Here is a 20,567-nt window from a genome sequence, read left to right on the forward strand (position 1 = left end):
GTATTGATGAGCCAATATGTTTTGTTGTGTTGCCACGAAAGCACTTCGCTGTAATCTCTGAAGCTGGTTGACCGCAAGATTCCTCGGTATTCTCATCAAACAGGCCACGTTTGTCAATATTTGCTCATTGCTACAAGTATGCGAGTTTGTGCAAGAACACACAGGCAGAGTGTCTCTTACTCAAATTAGGGATGCCGAAGGTCCTCATCGCTGCTGAAGGTACTGAACTAGTGGTGAAAATTCCACGTTCCCATGGCAAGGGCCAGTCCATTTATAGGGTGACCAAGAACGACTTGCCACAAAGTGGTACCTCGGAATGATAGGCTGTCGACACCCAACCAGGATTTAAACTCGTAATCTTCTGATTGTGAATCCAGCACCTGACCAGACGCAATGAATACAAGCTTTATGAAGACAAACATGCTACAAACGATGCAGTGATTCGGGGGTTTTCATTTGAAGCTCAAGTAAATGCGTGGCTGCTCGCAGTCTATTGTCCAGAAACTCACAGCAATATCATTTTGACGGAAACTGAAATAAATATATAAAAGCCCCAGCTGCCTAATACGTTAGAGTTGATAGTGTGTTTTCATTCCAGTCTCAGTTACAATAAAATCTCAGTTTCAGCTACTGTTACAATTTTATTTTTCCACTTTTGGTCACAGTAATCAAAGTTTTATTCGTTTTTTTTTATTGCAAGCCAAACTACAAATCACATTTATACGAGTCAGGTCATAGCTTCCAAAAATGTAGGAAATAAAACCCACGCGCATTTTAGTTTGATGTTTCCCGGTGTTGCAATTGAGTGTTGGAGAGAGTGTAAATGTGTCAAGAGTATTTTACTGTAAAAAAGCCAACAGTGTGAGGTGTGACCAGGTGGTTCTAGGTCAGTGCTGAGCTGGCACGGGCTGAAATCTTGGGTTTCTAATCCAGGCAGCCGTCTATGATTAAACCGGCTTCTTAAGTGTGACGAGTTTATAGTGTCAGCCCGATCAACAATGACTGCACACACAAAAAACCCATCACATTCAAATTTGTCTCTGTGTCTTAAATGTTGTTTTTAATACAGCTCTCAAAATTCAAATATTAGTCTGACTGCCATTGGACAAACATTGTTCTCGTATACAGAGTGTGTGGGAAATTTCTGCCGTCTACTGTGTAGAACAGAGGTCACAAGCAGAGGACATCTCGGAGGTAACTCTGTGATATATGGGCCATTCTCTAACATAAAGGGGTTGTGCTTCTCACGGTTGCATCGAATGACTTAACACCGGGAGGACGATTGGGATAAAATTGGGAAGGAGGGTGGAAATAGCATTTATGGTATTTATTTTTAAGCCAACGATGTGGTTTTTTCCATGAACCTAAACTCACGTGATTAATCAGCATGGCCGTAATTAATCAGGGGCACACATTTGTTCGTGTGAAAAATTCCGGCACTTATTGAGTGGGGTATGTTCCATTTTGGAAACTATGAGCTCGGGAGAACGTCTCTCCATCTGTGCCGCGGTGGTGAGACAGTGAAAGTGAGTCGGTGCCACTGTGGCGAGATGTTAACTACCTCACCTGGTTTATAGGAGGTAGTGGGTTCGATCACGACCCTGACGCCTGTATATTTGAAGTTGCATGTTCTCCCCTGTGGTCGCGTGGAATTTTCTCCGGGTCCTCCGGGTTTTCCCTCCAAAATTTAGAAGCATGCGTTTCGAATATTTGGCTGCTATACATTTCCACATGATAAGCCACTTCGTTGAGCCATCATTTGTGGCCAGGTCGCTTCTGAAAAAAAGCTACATAGTTTAGTGGGCCTTACCTGGTAAAATAAAAGGAAATAAATAGTGCTGCCGGGTGAGCTTGAAGTCATGAAGCCACTAAGTCAGTGCCATTGGACTACTCTCGTGTTAAACCCCAAATGGTGCAGCTCTCTGCATCCTGCATAGAGTGTTTGAACCATTTGAATCGAACCAAAGTGTGACATCCATCATCAGATTCAGAACATACGACTGTATGTATGTTGAACTTGTATCGGACCGTAGGTAGCCAACCGCGCTAATTGGAGCTTCGGGGGAATGATAATAAACTAAAGACACAAAGCAGTTCTCAAAAAATCAGTTTTCAATGTATATGTAAAAGTGCATCGCTCCGGTGGCTTCCTAATATCGGAAGGAAGAGCGTTATTGAGTGGCGTGATGTCCCATGCGTCATTCCAAGTGATGTGAGCATCTTCCCTTTCAAAAACGCATTCGAGTGTTAAATCTAAAATATGGCAGAGTAAAAATGGCAAAGTTAAACCAAATTCAAAAGAGTTGTGTCCGATGCAGAAAATTGTAAAGAAAATATGGATTTCCCACCACTGGTTCATGGCAATCGATGTAGATTGGCACGACGATGACACTGTGACCCTTTACTGACAAAATAGAACGTGAAGTGGCTTTGTGAGGTCGTGAATAACCGGGCTGGGACCATCGACTCACGAAGCCTCAGTACCTCCTGGAAACGATGGTGGCTGAAAACCAGATATTCATCGTCGGATCTCGGTGGTGTCAGCTGAGTGTGTCTGACAAGGCCATTGTGACCACCCTTAAGCCACCGGACCCCAACCAACTTCGCAGTTATCCTGGTCAATTACTGAACTTTTTTTCATAAACTTGCTCTTTTTAATGCGCGGAAGCAAATGATCTGATATCGCCACGGTGTCATCAGCGTCTAATATTGTGCCCTTGGCGCACTGTGCGTGCGTGTTGTATTTATACAATCGGACATGACATAAAAACAAAACGCGACGAGCGGCTGAGCATACAGAAAAACGCACAAAGGGGAAAACAAATCGGAAAACAGTGCTACGAATGAACGAGTGAAACCCGACACGCAGCGCCGTGAGCGCACGCCGCTCTCAGCTTGTTTGACATTCGTCGCTCATAAAATCTCGGAGGCAACGGGAGAACACGGCCACGTGAACCGTGCCCGCGTAGTATTGCACACACGCTTATTGCGTGGATCAAAATGCTCCGGTCAATGGCATTCAATGTCCCAGCAGCGTTGATTTAACACGCTTGAATCTGCGGATGAGACTCAGAAGGTCAAAACTGGTTTGGCGTTTTGGCTGCTTAAACAAATGTTGCTGGATAATATGGTTCTCTGGAAAGCCAATAGGCTGATGGACGAACAAATCTCGTGTTTATTTACGTGAAGTGGCATATAATAGATGCCAAGCAAATCATTTCAAAAAGCAGTGAATTCAGAAATTGGTTCTAATTTGGCCAGGTGGTGCTTTGTTACAGCACTCAACTCGCAATGAGAAGGTGTCAAGTTCTTCACAACACATATTTGGTTCGATCATTCTGTGACCGAACCCAAAAATACATGATAAATCATATTGGCGGTGAAAACCTACGTGTTAGGTTTTACAATAGGAAGGCTGTAAGTTCAAATCCTTGTCGGCTGCCTGCTATGCCCATCACACCTCTGAGGTCTATAAGTGAAGCACTACGCTGTAGGAAATCAACAGTGACCCCCAGCACGGCAATGTGGAATTGACATCACTGGCTCAGGGTGGCCAACTGAGAAGAGCACTGCACAATTAGACTCATGGGAGTTCCAGTGCCGGATGATCCTAATAGCAAAAGTAGCTACACATGTAGTAGCTACGAGCCCCGCACTTTCAAGGGCCCCGCGCTAAATGCTTTCAAGCTATCAATTCCGGTTCAGTGATTCTGCACTTGCTCTATTACTATAGTACTATACCGCCTTCAACTTTTATGAACGACTGGGTGTTTAAGGTTAGCGATTTGTCGTATTATCTGGCTGTATAGCAAATGAAAAAATACAATTACTTTACTACGCATGTAAAACATGTGTGTTTTAATATTTACGTGTTTTCCTTTAAATTGAGGACCCCTTTATAACATATGCTACAGGCACCGCACTAGCTGAATCCGGCACTGGGCAGTTCGACGATTATAATACCACCTAAAATATCACAAAAATTTACTTTTTTTTTTATTACAACTCAACGCGAGCGCGGTACAAAGCGCCGATCACAGAATGGAGGGGGGAATCACAAATTCCGCAAGCAACAACAGCCTGACTTCGGGGAGACGCAAAAAATAAATGTTTTTTATGAACACCTTTCATGCGGAGCTCCTAAAATATCAACAGTGCAGGACATGTGACAATGATGAGTGCAGAAACCAAAGGTTTTGTAAATTTGAGAATTTTTAGTCCGCCCTGCCCCACGACGCTTCTCGCAGACACAAGACAAAAGAGCGCGTGCCTCGTCCAGCGCATTCCTCCTCCGATATCGCACGGCGAGCACACGCAAAACGGGGGCTGGCTGGAGGAGCGCAACATGTGTCCCGCACGGCGGTGTTGGCGCTCGCGCCCGCCGGCAGTCATGAGCCGCACGGAGCCGGGCGGCTCCCGTGAGGTGCCCATTGTGCCCGGACGACACGCGTTCCGTTGTTTCGAGAGAGGATTTGGCCCGAGCGTGTGCCCCGGTGCCGGGAGAGAGGGCCGTGCCGCGCTGGCAAGCCTGCGCACAGGATCGCGGTTGTGCCGCCACGCTCGCCCCGTGACAGTGCGGGCGTTGTGCACGGTCACGAGCGTTTTATACGGGTTCTTGTGCGATGCCAGATTCACTGAGCATTGTTTTATTTATATCAAAGGCTGCAAATAAAATAAAAACCCCATCTAAGTGTCTGTGTTCACACGGGCGTGAACGGGTGACTTTTCTAAACACTCTCTCATTGTACAGCCGGGGTGCAGAACCGTCGCCTCTCAGGGACTAGCTCAGATTCGATCATTAATACATTATTATTTTGTTTGACTTTTACTCTCGTTTGTATTGTTTCTGGTTTATTTTCTGCCCCGTTTGTAGAGTTTTCCTGGCACCGCTAACCGAGACGTAACTCTGATGTATAATGTGCACAGGGGCGCCACGGTAGTGAGACGTTAACGACCACGCATGATTATGCAGAAGGGCATGGGTTCGATCGCGACCCTGGCGCCTGCATATCTGGAGTTTGCATGTTCACCCGATGGTCGTGTGGATTTTTCTCCAGGTCCTCCGGTTTTCCCTCCACATATAGACACGTGCATTGAGAGTATTTGCTGATATCATTTTCCACATGATAAGCCACTTTGTTGAGCTAACATTTGTTACCAGGTCGCTTCTAAAAAAAGAACTAAATAGCTCAGTGAGCCTTACCTGGTAAAATAAAAAAATAGTTTCCTAATGCTTTACATTATATGTAAAATAAAAATAAATTATCGGTATCTACACATGCGAATCTGCATTTATATTAGTTGGTGAATTCAGGCATGAGTACGCAACTATTTTATTTGTATGTTTTTTTTACTTTTAAGGATGCTCTAAATAGAATGAGGATATTAATTAATCTATTATTCTTTCATAAATTAACATTATCTGATATTATTTGTCGCATTGGGAATGTGGAATTCCTCCTCTCGTGGCTTGAGGCCATCAACACAGAGAAACAATGTCCAAGTGCTCGCTGGAGTGCGGGTGACCATCAGCTCTAAAATGCACACGTTTTATGGAGCCTCTTGCTTACGTACGGCACTGTGAATAATTCTCTACAAAGGAGTTCCCACGTTCTATAAATGCACTGGGCGTAGAGGTCTATCTCACGATGTTCGTCGAAGAAGAAGAAACTGTAATTCCATAACACTTGTGTTCCATTGTGCGTTTGGGTCACAACCAGTGCTTGAAAGTGGCAGTTTCAACATTGAACGTTAAATCAGCAGTTTTAGGTATTTTTATTGATATATCGATTCTATGTGCAATATCCGGAGGAAAAAAAAACAATGCACTGCAATACCATAACACTTGTGTTCCATTGTGCGTTTGGGTCACAGGCAGTGCTTGAAAGTGGCAGTTTCAACATTGAACGTTAAATCAGCGGTTTTAGGTATTTTTTATTGATTTATCGATTCTATGTGCAAGATCCGGAGGAAGAAAAAAAAAACAATGCACTTCTCTTTTCCACAGTGCCCATGTGGAAACGAGCAGAGCCGCGTGGCACCCCACTCAGAGCTTTCGGCTCACAACTCAGAAGTGACAAGTTCAATTCCCCATTCAGAGCTCCACTGAGTCCATTATTACTCTGTGGGTTCGATAATATAAAGAAACGAGGACTGCTTTCTGCGAAGTCAACCTTTATTATGATTATTATGCTTGTCAACCCAGGGTAACCTCACTGAGTTTCAGGACTTTTTTGTCAAGAGGATCCAGCCAAGTTTTCGCAACGCGCGGGAGGGGGGGAGGGCAGGGGGGGTGTGATGTTACTGTGTGTAATCCCAATTGAATAATTTGCAGGTAATGTTTCAGCGTTGGGATGTTTGGACAATGCCAGTGATAGCGTAGTTTGCATTTTCACCTGTGGGAATACATTGGCGAATACAGAGGAGGGGGGGGAGGCGGGGGAGGAAACGTACAAACTCCGCGCAGAAATGCGCCCGAGTGGAAAACCAACTCCTGCCAATCTTGCTGTGGAGGCACGAGTGTTCACGTGCGCGCCACCCTGCCGCCCACACCTTGGTTCTACCATTTAAAGAGACCGGTTCCCACCACCGGCTCGGGGCCACCGCTGGAGATTAGTGGCGGCCTCTCGCTCGTTTGAGATGGGGGGGGGGGGGGGTGAAGAAACATCGGTGCACACTGACTGGACACTTGACATTTCAGTGTGGATCTGCAAGGCACTCGGCTGAGAAATGAATCGGCAACATCGTGCCACACACCGCGTGATGCTCCCCAACTGGCACGCGCTTTGAAGGCTACTTCCTCATACTATACATAGATGTGGATTTTCACCCTCGTCATCATCAATAGCCATGAGCTTTCCACTGCCGGACAAAGATCTCAACAAGTCGTTGCCATCACTCATGGTCTCGTGATACGACAAACTCATCTCGCGCCCGTACAGCCTGTTTGTCAATCCACTGCTTGATGAGGGACCACCCCCCCCCCCATGCCTCGCAGTTCATGGACGTTATTCGACCATACTTCACCAGTATGGATTGGCGAAGGTGGAGATGTTGGAGCACATAAGTCCAGTACAACTCTGGGTTCTCTGCTGCACTGCCCTTGCTGAAAACTTTTCCCTGGTACACGAGATGATGTCATTGCTCCATCTCCACAGTGGCGAGATGTTTACTCCCTCGACTGGTATACAGGAGGTCGTGGGTTTGGAACCCGAACCCTGACGCCTGTATATTTGGAGTTTGCATTTTCTGCCTGTGATCACGTGTCTATGGGTCCCCTGGGTTTTTCTCTCCACATTTAGAAACAACACGCGTTTAGAGCATTTGGCTGCGATACATTTCCACGTGATAAGCCACTTCGTTGAGCTATCATTTGTGACCAGGTCGCTTCTGACAAAGAGCTATGTAGCTCAGTGGGCCTTAACTGGTAAAAATAAAAATAAAATAGTTGAGTTTTACTTAAAACGCCACTGACCTTTCTTATGGGTCAACGTGATCTATTTCAACGTGGATCTTTCCACCCGGCTAACCGCGTCCAGAATTGCGCAAGCGGGGGATTCAAAAGGCGCAAGGCAAAAATAAGTCACCGTGCTGGTAATTTCCAACATCTATAATCGATGATGGCTCCTCTGTGACGTGAGCCGCTGTGGGAGGCAGATGGTTTTTGTCCGTGTGCAGGGTTTTGTTTACGCTAAAGGTCACTCTGCCTTGCGAATAAGTGCTGTTGTGGTCAAGCAGATGCGTTATGTAATGTAACACGCGACACGTTGAGCCGCGAGCAGTCGTGAACACGCCCACAACACGCAATGATTTCCTATTTCCATCTATAGACTGCCATTGGGGGACGTTAGCGAACACCGATGAAGAGGAGCAGCGACGTTGTAGTTCGTACACTTAGCTGGGTTCCCTGAGAAGTAGGTTTCATTTTGGCCATGCCAAATTATTAAACATCACAGCGCCACTGTTGGAAATTGCGCATTTCCTTGGTGGGGGTGGCGGTGCACGCGCAGTATTTCAATAGGCAAACCTCTGTTAATGTCCTGAACATTGGAACGCAATTAAACGCAGGTGACATCTCCGATCTCAAACTGACTGTGAGCTTAATCGAGTTCGACTCCACCTGGTGCGGTGATGTGGTCAGCTTCAACACTGGGAAGATAAAGGCAGCTTTCGGCCAAACCACCCCGTCCGTGTATTATCAGTATTTTGCTCGCACGCGCACACAGCAAACTGCCGCTACTCCCCATCAGGTGTTCTCCACTTCAGCAACAAATACCTGTTAGAAAAAGCCTCTACCATCCCTCCAATCAATCGGAGGTCCACTCCTTCTCTGCTGCTGCCCCCCGGTGTCTGAAGTTCCCCTCTCCCCCCTAGCCATCCCTGTTGCTGGCTCCTTGACCCCGTTCAACTCCAGTCTCAAGAGCTTCCTCTTCTCCTTTGTCTCTGACTGACTGCTTCCCATCTATAATCTCGAGTCTCAACTCAGTGATGTGCGAGGGAGCACAGTGCTGTAAGATGTCAGCTTTATATTTTTAAAGAGACTAATTGAACTTCTATAGATGCTTTGGGCACTGGAAGCCACGTGGTATGCTTCTATAAACAAAAGGGATGTTAACGCTAGTATCCTGGACAAAATCCCACAACAGCTTGTTAAAATATCTCTCTCCCAGCCAAATTCCAAATGTTTAAATCATTTCTATAGAAAACAAAAAAAGAGGAAAATCCACTTGTAAAAGTTAGAACTGGAGCCTTGGACATCAATAAAAGAAAACGATTTCCCATGTTCCCACTGATCTTTCAATCAATTAAGTATTTTAAATGAAATAAATGTACAATTATTGAGTGTGTGAGAAAGTGTGTGTGTTTAACTGATGCCAATTGAATGACAGTGTAGCACATGTATTTTGTCTGCAATGCAAGCCTTGGAGAATGTTTTCTTGTCATGAGTTTGCATCCTGTTTATCCGTGGTAGGTGCTGTGGTGTAATGGTCAGACGACTGAACGTGCAATACAGAGGTCAGTTTAACACGTAGGCTTTCACGACCAATATTATCCATAATAGAGGCTTTTTGGCTGTAGCCTGATGAGGCTGGTTGTAATTACCGGCGAAAGGTCGTACTCAAATTGTAAATATTGTGGGATTACTCTCCAACACACCGGCGTGCTGAACTAGTGAAAACCCGTACTAATTGGTTCTATCGGGTGGTGGCGGGTTTAACGACACGTTCATATTTACGTGATCTAACCCAAAAAAACCTCTATCATGAATAATGCAGAGGTCGCCGGGGTTCGATCTCCCGGCACGGCAGCTCTTAACAACGGTGCAAGCTTCCTCCATCTTCCCCACCTCTGTCCAGCCACGCAGCGGTACAAATCTGTTTACCACAGGTCACGTGCTGTGGGATAGAGTGCGGATACCGCCACCTCTTCCAAGATATCTGGCCAGTGTGGAAGTGTAGGCCAAACACCTTGTAGAGCGTAAGCAAGTGAATGTGAGCATTCACCTTTACCTTTTTATTTGTATCGTCGTACGTTTTCCCCTTGATTTTAATTTAATCAGCAGACTTCCTGTGGTTAAACTGAAAGCCTTTCTAATGAATGTCGACTTTTCATGACCGGTTTACAACATTCGACACTGATGCGAGCCATTTACCGGGAATCAAACTCAGGTCGCAGCGTTTGTAGGACACTGCACTAGCCACTGTACCGCAGCTCCTAGGACCTGTCATATGGCTAAAACACGCATACACAATCAGGCATGGCACACATCCCCGCACAGCCCTGCTAAGTGTGAACTGATGGTTGTCACGGCAGAGGAAATCGTTGTTTTTGTGTTGCCGTTAAACCGCTGGCTCCCACCCTTATCCACCCTGCCACGCTCGGACGGCCAGACCGCCACTGCGTTAGCCACCTTGCTTTTACAACATTGATCTTAACTGACAAGGCAATACCTCCTGATTGTAGCAATAACATTTGCACGAGGATGTCCGTGGTTTTTACCACTCCTCTGAGCTTTTGGGCTGGAAGCTCAAACAGAAGCAGAATTGTGCGTAGAATTTCCCTGCTCGTAATGCAACAAAAATCACTGCAAATTTCTGTCGGAATCTACGTCGTTTCAGCCAATGATTAGGACCTGCACCGCAAGGGTTTTCGCGGTTGTGCCGTGTGTTGTTCAGCACGTTGTCTGACGTTTTGCTCCACATGGTGGCGCGAAAACACGCCGGAGGGCTCGCGTAGTATCCAACCGTTGCAGAGTGGACTTGTAGGGTTGCAAACTCTGTTACTACTATTTTACTATTTTTCTTTTACCAGATAAGGCTCACTGAGCTACATAGCCCTTTTTCGGAAGCGACCTGGCCACAAATGATAGCTCAACAAAGTAGCGTATCACGTGGAAATGTATAGCAGCCAAATACTATAAACGTGTGTTGATTCTAAATGTGGAGAGAAAACCCAGAAGACTCGGAGAAAAATACACGCGACCACGAGGAGAGAGAGCATGCAATCTACAAATATATATCAGGCGTCAGGGGTCGGGATCGAACCCACAACCTCCTGTATACCAGGCGACCTCCTGTAACTATACACAATGGACGTTAAAGATCCCCTGGCGTAATGCACAATAATAGACCATTGTGTAACGGTGTCAGGGTCGAAATATGCCAAAATCGAAAATTATCCTTAAATTACTCAAATGTGATTATACAACAGAGTCATTGTTCCCTACTGGCAGACTAATGCTCCGGGTCACTCTTGCAATTGATACTCTCCTAGTCTCTTTCGAGTTCTCACCTGGTCAAACAAAATAAACGTACAACTTTGTGTTATAGTATGCGAACATGAACATCAGAGAGACACACTTTCCAGATGTGTGTCATGCTGCAAGCACGAGACACATCTGCACTTTGCTAGTTGCGCGAAGCACTCAGTAACAGCACCTGACGATCAGAATGACGTGAGTTAAAATCCCGATTGAGGGAAAAAGAAAGACCCCTCACCACTTTAGGGCCAATACAATGTAAAAATATCAACTATGTGGGGAATCAACAACGGTTTCAAATTAATATAATAATAGGAATGTGCAACTACCGCAGCTGTCTCAGGCTCACCAACAGGGATGAGCCAGCTGAATGGTCATTTGAGAGGGAAGACATTGTGACTTGGCTATGACTTAAATCCAGGCAAATCTAGGCATGATGTCTGCACATCATTCGCGAAATCAGTGGCAACTGGTATCTGACGCTGGTCCGAGTCTCTTGTAGATCAACTCAGCATAAACTAATGACCTAATACAGTTTGCCAATCACGAACATCATCCAAGGGTGCTTGGCATTGGCCTTCCCTCAACGTGATTCGATGTCATGGCGACATCAACTTGCTTTACTCTAGAAAAGCAACCTGTTTTTTATCGGGAAAAGCAGGTTGATGGGCGAAAGAGAGGGGGAAAGAAATGTGTAAAATAAAATCATAAATCCACCGTAACAAAAACATATCCCCCATTAAATGTGGAAAATGTGGATTCTTTTTTTTCAAAACATTCCACACTTTGGCTTTGTTCCAGACGTCACAATTATACCACAATACGAGCACCTTGATTTGCTGGGCTGCATGTGCTTACGACCCCCCGCTCCACCCCCCACCCCTGGCAGGGCTGCATTCAATTAATCTGCAAGGCGGTGTAGTTAATAATTCGTACACATGTGCCGTGTTTTTTTTTTCTCTCTTCTACGTCTCGTGCGAGGCTCACATGAATAATCCATGATAAATAATAACATACCTTTGTTAACGCAGAAGCCTCACAGAGTCTCGAAGATTTGTAATTGAGTACCCAGAGAAAACGGATGATGCTCAAGAATATCCTCATGAACTTGATGTACTGTCATTGACCTGCACGTGAGTGCTCCAAACAAAAATGCAAAAAAATAGAAAGTATAAATACTGCGTGTTCCATCAACTCCGAGCTAAGCGCTCAGCCACCCCTCCCTACAGAGTGGACTCGTGCACACATAAGCGCAAGGGTACGTGCCGATCAGCCTATTCAACTCGCCTAAGAGAAGCCTCCTTGCTCCACTCTTACCTTCGGCTCGCTCAAATCAGCGCCATATGGGTGGGATGGGAAAAAGGGGGTGGTGGGAATGTTGGGTTGTGGAACTCAGTGGTGGTGGGTTGTAAGGGAGAGGTGGGGGGAGTGGGAGGAAAACCGTCTGAATCATGCACGGGGTGTCGGGTGGTTGGGGATGGAGGGCTGCACAGAGCCTCAGGCAGCAAGATTTTTTTTCATAAAAATCTGCATCGCCTGGCAACGAATGGGTTCCCCCGAGACCCAGCGGACTGACCCACTCTCCGTAGTGGCCCGGCCTCCAGACTGCTGCGGGGATCCGGCCGAAACCGCGACAACATTTTAAAAAAGCTGGAGCAATGACCGGTGATATTACTGTGGCTCTGTTGGTGGAAGGCGGATGGATGGTCGCTAGGGAGCGCGCTTATTGGTCGCAACGGTCACAATCGTCGTCATCGTCATCACCGTCATTCTCGCAAGATGCGTAACGTTGTCACCGTCTGGTGGGAATGCTTTCGGGAGAATTGACCAAACATTCCAAGCAGCAGCCTCATGAAAATAATTATTGAGATTGAGTGAAGTTTCATTGGATATAATAACAATAATGGTTATATTTAGTCATATTGTAGAATTATCCCACCATAACTCTCTGGTTGATAAAAGGAGTACTAATTTGTGGGAAGTCAAACCCCGGTTGTCCTATTAAAATAATGGGCCCTGCCATATAGATATGTGGAATTTTCACCACGAGTTTGAGACTGCAAGCAGAAGTTGAGCTCTTTTGCACACTTGTCTGAGCAGGGAGGCATTCCGACTTTTTGATTAACTTTGAACTTTGAATCAACAGCAGTTGTTCAAAACAGCCTGCTCCCTGCCATGGGAATGTGTAATTTTCACCATTGGCTAAGGACTGCCAACGGGAGATGAGTACTACGAGTAATTTGACCACGAGGCCGCTCAGATTTTTGAATCACAACTTTGAAAAAAGTTACGTAACCGAACAACAGGGGACTGCAAACATGTTGTATTTGTATTATTCTGCCGTTGGTACAGGAAGGATGCGAAGCAATGTGCTTATGGCCTCATTGAATTATATTATTTATGTATTTCCTCCCATGCCCAGAAGATACCTTTTTGGGCCACTGAGGTTGAGAGGCCTTTGGCCCCTAAACTGATGGTCGACGGATGTTGACGTCACTTCCAACCGATGTGGAGCCACAGCAAAAACAAATGTCCTATTCATGAGCAGCCCTGGGTGAAAGATGATGAGGGAGCGGGGTGGGGGTAGAAAGAGCTTTGTAGAGACTTGAGGAGCGGCAGAGGTGGAAGAAAATAGGATCTTTAGCGCTCATTTGGTTGTGAGTGGAAGCTTTGTACAAACGTGCACGTAACTGTGGCGATAAAACTTGAGCCGCTGAGACGTATCTTAACTCTCAACGTAAAACTGTCTTCCTCATGATTCTAAACCCACTGAATCTCTACAGCGACTCCCTTAGTGTCGATCTATCACCTCTGTCTCACTGCTACTGCTGCGATCATGGTCACAATTACAATAGTTCTCTCATCATTGACCTTCGTTTCTGATATTGCTACCATCACAATCGTTAGTATGCCTGATCTGTCATAATCATCGAAGTTGTTACCTCCTCTCTACGATATTGCTCCTGCCACGATCATTATTATCACCGTTCCGTCATCATAACACTGGTCAACAACAACAAAAAAATTTCTGGCCTGGACTTTTGCAGCGGTTTAAGACTAATTTCAGGGTGCTGATTCCAAATCTGATCTCAGATTTGCTCTATCACATCTCATTTTTATGCTATCGGCATACCCCATTTTCATTGATTTTACCCGAAATTAACTCTGTCACTTATGATTGCAAGTTGTTGCGAGTCAGTGACTGCTTTAGTGTTAAAATTTGGTGCTGTATTTTTAGGATAGTGTGTTTATAATATCATTTTATGTAGATATCCACATTTATTTAATATTTTTCTTCTGTAGTTTTTTTGAAAATGCAATATTTGATATCTCAAAAACCTGATGTGATAGACAAAAACTGATGCCTGATGTGATAGACAGCACCCAAAAATTACCTTAAACCCGTTGGAATACCTTATGCCAGAAAAAGTGTGTTGACCAGTGTTATTGATCTGTTGCCTCCTCGACTCCCTGAGATTGCTATTACCATGGTCATGCTACAACCACTCTCACATGATGCTCGCTCTCAGGAGCCGCGCCTCGATATGGGATGGAACATCTCTCGACAGACCTGTTCTCCACCTGAGGACGGCTGCTTGCCGAAACGTCGTGAGAATTATTTTATGATGTTTAATTTAAGCCCCAAAACAGCCAGAAACAAGTGGCCAAAAAACAAACAGCGCTATTAACGTTGTAATAAATAAGAGTTTACACAATTCTTGACTCTAGCAAGGTTGTTCTAAGCACTTGGGACAATAAGACGATGAGAAGGGAATTCCAAAGTGGAGCAGTGCGAGGGCAGAAGCAGAAAGAGAAGCGTTGTGACCTGCGGTGTGGTGATTGAGTGATTTGGTGAGTGGGTGAGTGAGTGGGTGATTGGGGGAGTCGGTGGGTGAGAGAATGAGTCAGTGGGTGAGTGAGTGGGTGAATTGAGGGAGTTGGTGGGTGAGTAGATGAGTGAGTGGGTGAGTGAGTGGGTGATTGAGGGAATCAATGGGTGAGCGAATAGGTGACTAAGCAGGTGAGTGAATGGTTGAGTAAGTGAGTGAGCGTGTAGGTGAGTGAATGTGTTGCTCTGAGCACAGTGTGGATGAGACAAAACAGTCAGTGTCTCATTTCGATTTAAAGCTTTCGTGACTGCAGGGATTCATCTTCTTGGTTCTTTCGGTCTCATTCAGATGCTGTCTTTCCGACAAACCTGTTCTTCACCTGAGGACGGCTGCTTGCGTTGTGGCCGAAACGTCGTGAGAATAATTTTATGATGTTTTATTTTTATTATTTTATTATTTCCCTTCTACGTGACTTTACCGAAAGAACCAAGAAGATGAATCCCTTCAGTCACGAAAGCTTTAAATCGAAATTTCTACTTCTCTTGCGCAGCTCGTGTTTGTGTAAGTACATCCCTCCAGTCTTGAAATTCTCACATAACACCAACTGAACTCAAGAAGACTCTCAACTCTCGACGGGATATTCTTTCCTTGAACTCCTCTTTGGAGGTAGCCACTTTGCCATACAGGTTATGACTCCTGCTCGGCAAGTGCGATTTGCATATACATTTAAATGCGCGATATGTATTTAACAAAGTGAAAACCCATTGAGTTTCATTGTCTGTTCGGCAAAAAAACATGGATAACGATTAGAGCTTGAGATTTACGTAATTCTTTTTTTAAATCGCGACCACGTCTCAAGATGCTCTCAACAAATGGTGAAAGGATTTAAGAAGGTAGCAACAACAAAAAATCCTCACGTTTCACTTGTTTAGGAGGTTATGTATGGTTAATTCACGTCCAATGAAACGTTAGTCTACACACCCAGACATCTCTCCAGGGTCCATAAAATGAGCACCGATATGTGGCAGTGAACCGTGCTTGTGCTAGGGAATGGACAAGCCTCTGTTATGGGAATGTAGAAATAGGACCGCAGGTTTGAGGGCCACCAACAGAGTCGGGGAGTTTGTCTCAAATGTTATAAACAGTCGCGTGCAATTTTGAAATTACATACTTTGAGCCATAAACAGGCAATCACCCACAACGTGTATGATGTTCAAGGAAAACAAACACAAATAAGTAATATACATTTTTTTTAAAACACGCTTTAATGAAATGTACAAGTAATGGAAGAACTCCACGACTCCAAGAAGTGGCCCCGAAGCTTGCCATAACGTAAGGGACCGTGGCCATTTACAGCCAACGTGAGTTTACCGTGGACAATTAGAGCCAAGCCGAAACGTAACATATAAAAAATAATGTTTTAAAATATGTTTTTTTATGATAGAATATAGTATTGTAATCAGTATGACATAAGTATACAAAGTTTGCAGTCGATACCACATTGGGAAGGGGGTTAAAATTGAGTTACAAGATTTGAGAATACAATAACAGACGGAGTGAGTTATTAAAAAGCGTGTAAATGAACACATTCCTGCGAAGGGAGCTGGTAGGAACGTTGGGTTAATAGGGCCGACTGTGAGGGCGGGCACAAGCCGGCGTGAGTAGGTTAAACGTTGCGTTTTATAAGGGCACCATGGGGTGACCAGCCCCTCCCCACCCAGCCCCACACTCCCCACCCAGCCTCTCCCCACCCTCCCCTCCCCACCCAGCCCCTCCCCACCCTCTCCTCTCCACCCAGCCCCACCCCTCCCATTTTTGGATGCACGACGGACGGACACAATACCAGTAAAAAGTTACTCTATACACAAGTAATGACTAATGCCCATATCTTAAATAGCGGCACATTTCCCGCGTACGCATCAAACGCGAGCGTCGACGCAAACACCTCGGCTCGCCAATCCGTTCTCCCGATAGCGCATTGGGCAGGCCCCCCTCACCATTAACTTAGAAATTCCCAGCACGTATGCACTGTAATAACAATTTGAGGAAATGTGAGTCATGGTGGTCAAAGAAAACTCTTTGACATTTTCCCCCTAAAACAGGAACACGTGTATCTGCCACCGGAGTGGCTGTGGAGCACTGTTTGTAATTTCACGTCGCATTTGTAATTCAAGGCCGTTGTGCCGGTGCGGTGCAACTTCCCGCTTGGCTTGAAGATTTGCCCAGAAGGTGAGGCATGACCCAACCTGGCTACTCGTCAATTTAGTTTGGCCACTTTAGCTCCGGTGTGTTAGTTCCCCCCCCCCCCTCCATACGGAAAGTTAACGCACTAGACTTGAAAACCAGAGATCTCAGGTTCAATTTAATATCACGGTGCAGCAGTTTAAAGAATAACAACGATGTTAAACATTTTCTTGTTTTTTAACATAGCATCCTTTATGCCGAGACATCCCAGAGCGATTTAAAGACGAAAATCAACTTCAATCAAATCTCAAACATTTCGAAAGGGCATCCCCAATGGCAGCTGTCCATTTGGCTGCAAAGGAAACTTAGCACCTGACTTGCGATTCAGTATCGTCTTCCAGTAGTGGGCAGTGATTGCCATGTGTCATCTCAATTGAGTAATTCTGCTTGCGTTCAGTATTTAGAATTCGGAAAAATGTAGACCCTTGACGCTGGCACACGATGGCCCACTCGTTTTGAACGACGTTAGAGGATCTTTAACGTCCACTGTGAAGTGACGGTTAACACACCTATGGTAATAACCAGGGCGGCCGTCAGTGTCCGAACGGTGAACCTCTGCAACGAGTGGTGAATGCGCCACCATTGAGACGTTTCACCAATGGACAGATTTCTCAAATCACCACCCCCGCCACCACTGGCCCCCACACTCCCCCCTCGCCTATGCCCAAACAGCAGTCTACAGTAAATGGTTCATGAATGACGGTTATACTATCAGCAGGTTGCGTACAATGGGGTAAAATATGGGTATGTCCACCTCTTCCAACGTGTCTCGTGAATGTGGATGAGTAGGCCAAATACCCACCTTGACTACAGAGAGCATAATCTACCACTGAAGCCTATATTTGCTTCTGGGAATACGTTGTTGATTTGGTAAATGTATTTGAATTTTTCTGCACATGTTAAATAAAGAGTTTGGCAGAGTATTCCTGCCAAAGTAGAGTAACGTGTTTGTAGTTTAGTGCCAAAATACAAGGAAATGTTTTTGCGATGTTTTTTTAAAGCTATTTCACCACCCCACCCCAACCTAAGTAGACTTTTAAAATTGATTGTCTTCATGTTTTCCTTGAGAAGTGAAGATACACGTTATTAAATAAATAACTCTACAACGCAGCCGGCCTTGACCTCACACAAAGCGGTACCGATTTTAAGAACCCTCACCACTCATGCTTGTGAGCTGCCCCCCGACTCTGAGCGCGATTCTAACCGCAGTGCCACCGAGCGGGGAGACGTTCCGAGCAACATCTCAAGCGAGTCTCAAGACCCCTTACAAAGCATCCTGCTTGGGATGTTTGGCCAATTCCTCTTCGGTGGAAACGGGAAGCACCCCGTTAAAAAAAGAAACTCACGCAAGCGAGAGGACAACACTCATTGCGGACAAAGTGTTCGACACAAATGAACCACAATACCCACCTGGATGATCTCGTAAAAGGAGTGTAAAAGATCACGTGAACTCCGGTCATCCTCGCAGTAGCTTTTGGCTGGCCATCGAACAAAGACGGTCATTGCATCGCGCGCTTTCAGATGCGCTTCTGCGGCCGTCTGGAACGCTCTTCCTTCCGATATTAGGATGGCCACTGGAGCCACGCACTTTTAAATCTCGATTGAAAAATAATTTCTATGGAACTGCTTTTCGTGTTGAGTTTGTTGTCCTTCCCCCGCACCACCGATTAGCACGGTTGGCTACGTGTGGTGCGAAAAACGTTCTACATACATACATACTTCCTGAGCATTCCATATAGGTAGCCCCAACAATTTACCTGCTGTGATACCGCACGCAGGGTGTAAGTCAGGGTCCAAACAGTACCTCTTCACCAGACACATCCTTCATGTAAATAGTTCCCGAGGCAAACAGATAACCTAGCGCCCCTTGTGTGTAACTCTCTGGTAATGACCCTTTCATTTGCTCTCATCTGTCATCCACCACGTGACTCGTGTGCATGTGTGGGTGGTGTGGCGGCGGCGCTACGAACCCGGCGACCCGAGTTCGATTTCGGCTCACGGCCAACATCGGCGACGGTTATCTGAACCGGTCCTGGGCTTCGCCTTGGTCGGCTCAGCCTCAAATAAGAACCTGCTGTAGTGTGTAAACATCTCCACTTGAGAGACAAGGGCGGTCGGGCGTAGTGTTGGCCACCCACCTCCTCGTGTGCCGTGCCGGCTTTCATAGGTGCTCGCGAACGGAACTTGACTAGTTTCAATATAAAACTGAAGCAATGCACTATGGGAAGTAAATAGTTCAAATTAACTTGGAGTAACAGAGGATTTGTTTTATGGTTGCTGAGCACAGCCCCAAAGGCCCAAAAGATCGAGTGGCCAGCAGCAAACAGCACTGTTTTAAGGTATATTAGGTAAACGTGAACACGTTTCTTGCGTTGAGTAATGTTTTAAGATTTTAGAACGGAGGTTATGGGACGGGATTCCAAAGTGGAGCAGTGCAAGGAAATAAGCAGAAAGCAGAGTGTTGCACTCTGCACTACATCTGTGGAGGAAGCAATGAGTGAAAGAACTGTTACGTTAAATTCACGATGCATGGATGTACGTTGAACTTCTTTCACACCGTATGTAGCCAACCATGCTCATCGGAGTAGGGCTGGAACGATGCATCGTTTCATTGATTCAAATCGATTTTTGCAATCACAACCCAAGCGTCAAATCGCATGTGTGAGAATCAACGTCTTTATGGTTATATGCTGCATTTAATGGATCGGCATCACCCCCGGAAACACGAGCGGGGGCAACCATTCTCGTCAACGTTTAAATTAAATCACAGCAATTAATAAATCGTGCCAATTCTGTCAAATAGCCACAGGGACATGAATCGTTCCACCCCTATAATCAAGACATTTGTCTCGGGGGGTGCCACCGTTCACACTGCGGATCATTCACCGGAGTGGTTTTACGGGCGGGGATGAGCGCGCCACCCGTTTCAAAGTTTTTTTTCGTACAAAAAATAAACGGTTCCTTGCTGCCGAGCATTCCTGCGCAGCGCACTCGGAGATGCCGAGGTCCAAGAGGTCGTTCCCTCGGAAACAGGGCCGGGGTTAATGGCTTCCAGCCGCAACATTTTTTTTTCCGAACATTATTTCACCGCGTTTCAATCGTCATTTAATTCTGTTTGTCCGACGGGTCAGTTGCGCACAACGGGATGAGCGGTGCCAAGGCAAATATTCCAGCGCAGCACCCTCCCTCGGTATCATCAGTCAGCGGCGGCACGTTACAACACCAGCTGTAATATTTGACTCTGTATGTATAAATGTTGAACTTCTTTCGCACCGTACGTAGCCAACCGTTTCCAATCGGAGGTGCCGGAGACTCGTAGATCCACACCCACGTAGACAAAATGTTCTCGTCATCAATGCATTCCTCGTTCTGCCTCTCCATGTAATTCCCAAGCACGTGTGTCGCCATCCGTCTTCAAGACATAATTCAAACTGTTAAAAAGGGATGACGGGTGAGAGTGAACAATAATGATGGAGTGACAGCCAAGGAATGGAATGTGCCCAAGAGGACGTGCACTGAGGAGTTTGAGCGATGTGCAGGCACGAGGTGGAGGATTACAGCTCAGGTTCATGAGAATGGACTGCGGAGTTGGGAGGCCTTCATCCAGCAGTGGCTGATGACGACGATGACAGACAAACGATTCATTATTTTACGTCTATGTACAGCAGCAGGCAAGTGTCGCAATGATCGTGCACTCCACTATGAACCCAGTGACATACGTTTTGATTCCCGGC

At 45.8% G+C, this 20,567-nt stretch overlaps 1 protein-coding gene across 4 annotated transcripts in view; it reads right to left on the reverse strand.

Moving 5' to 3' along the window:
- LOC133356036 (tensin-3-like) overlaps positions 1–20,567 on the reverse strand; it is an 89,190-nt gene that overhangs the window by 51,942 nt on the left and 16,681 nt on the right. The window lies entirely within an intron of this gene.

Source organism: Lethenteron reissneri, chromosome 7 (genome assembly GCF_015708825.2).
Source record: "Lethenteron reissneri isolate LAM-NWPU_2019-01 chromosome 7, ASM1570882v1, whole genome shotgun sequence".
NCBI lineage: Eukaryota > Metazoa > Chordata > Hyperoartia > Petromyzontiformes > Petromyzontidae > Lethenteron > Lethenteron reissneri.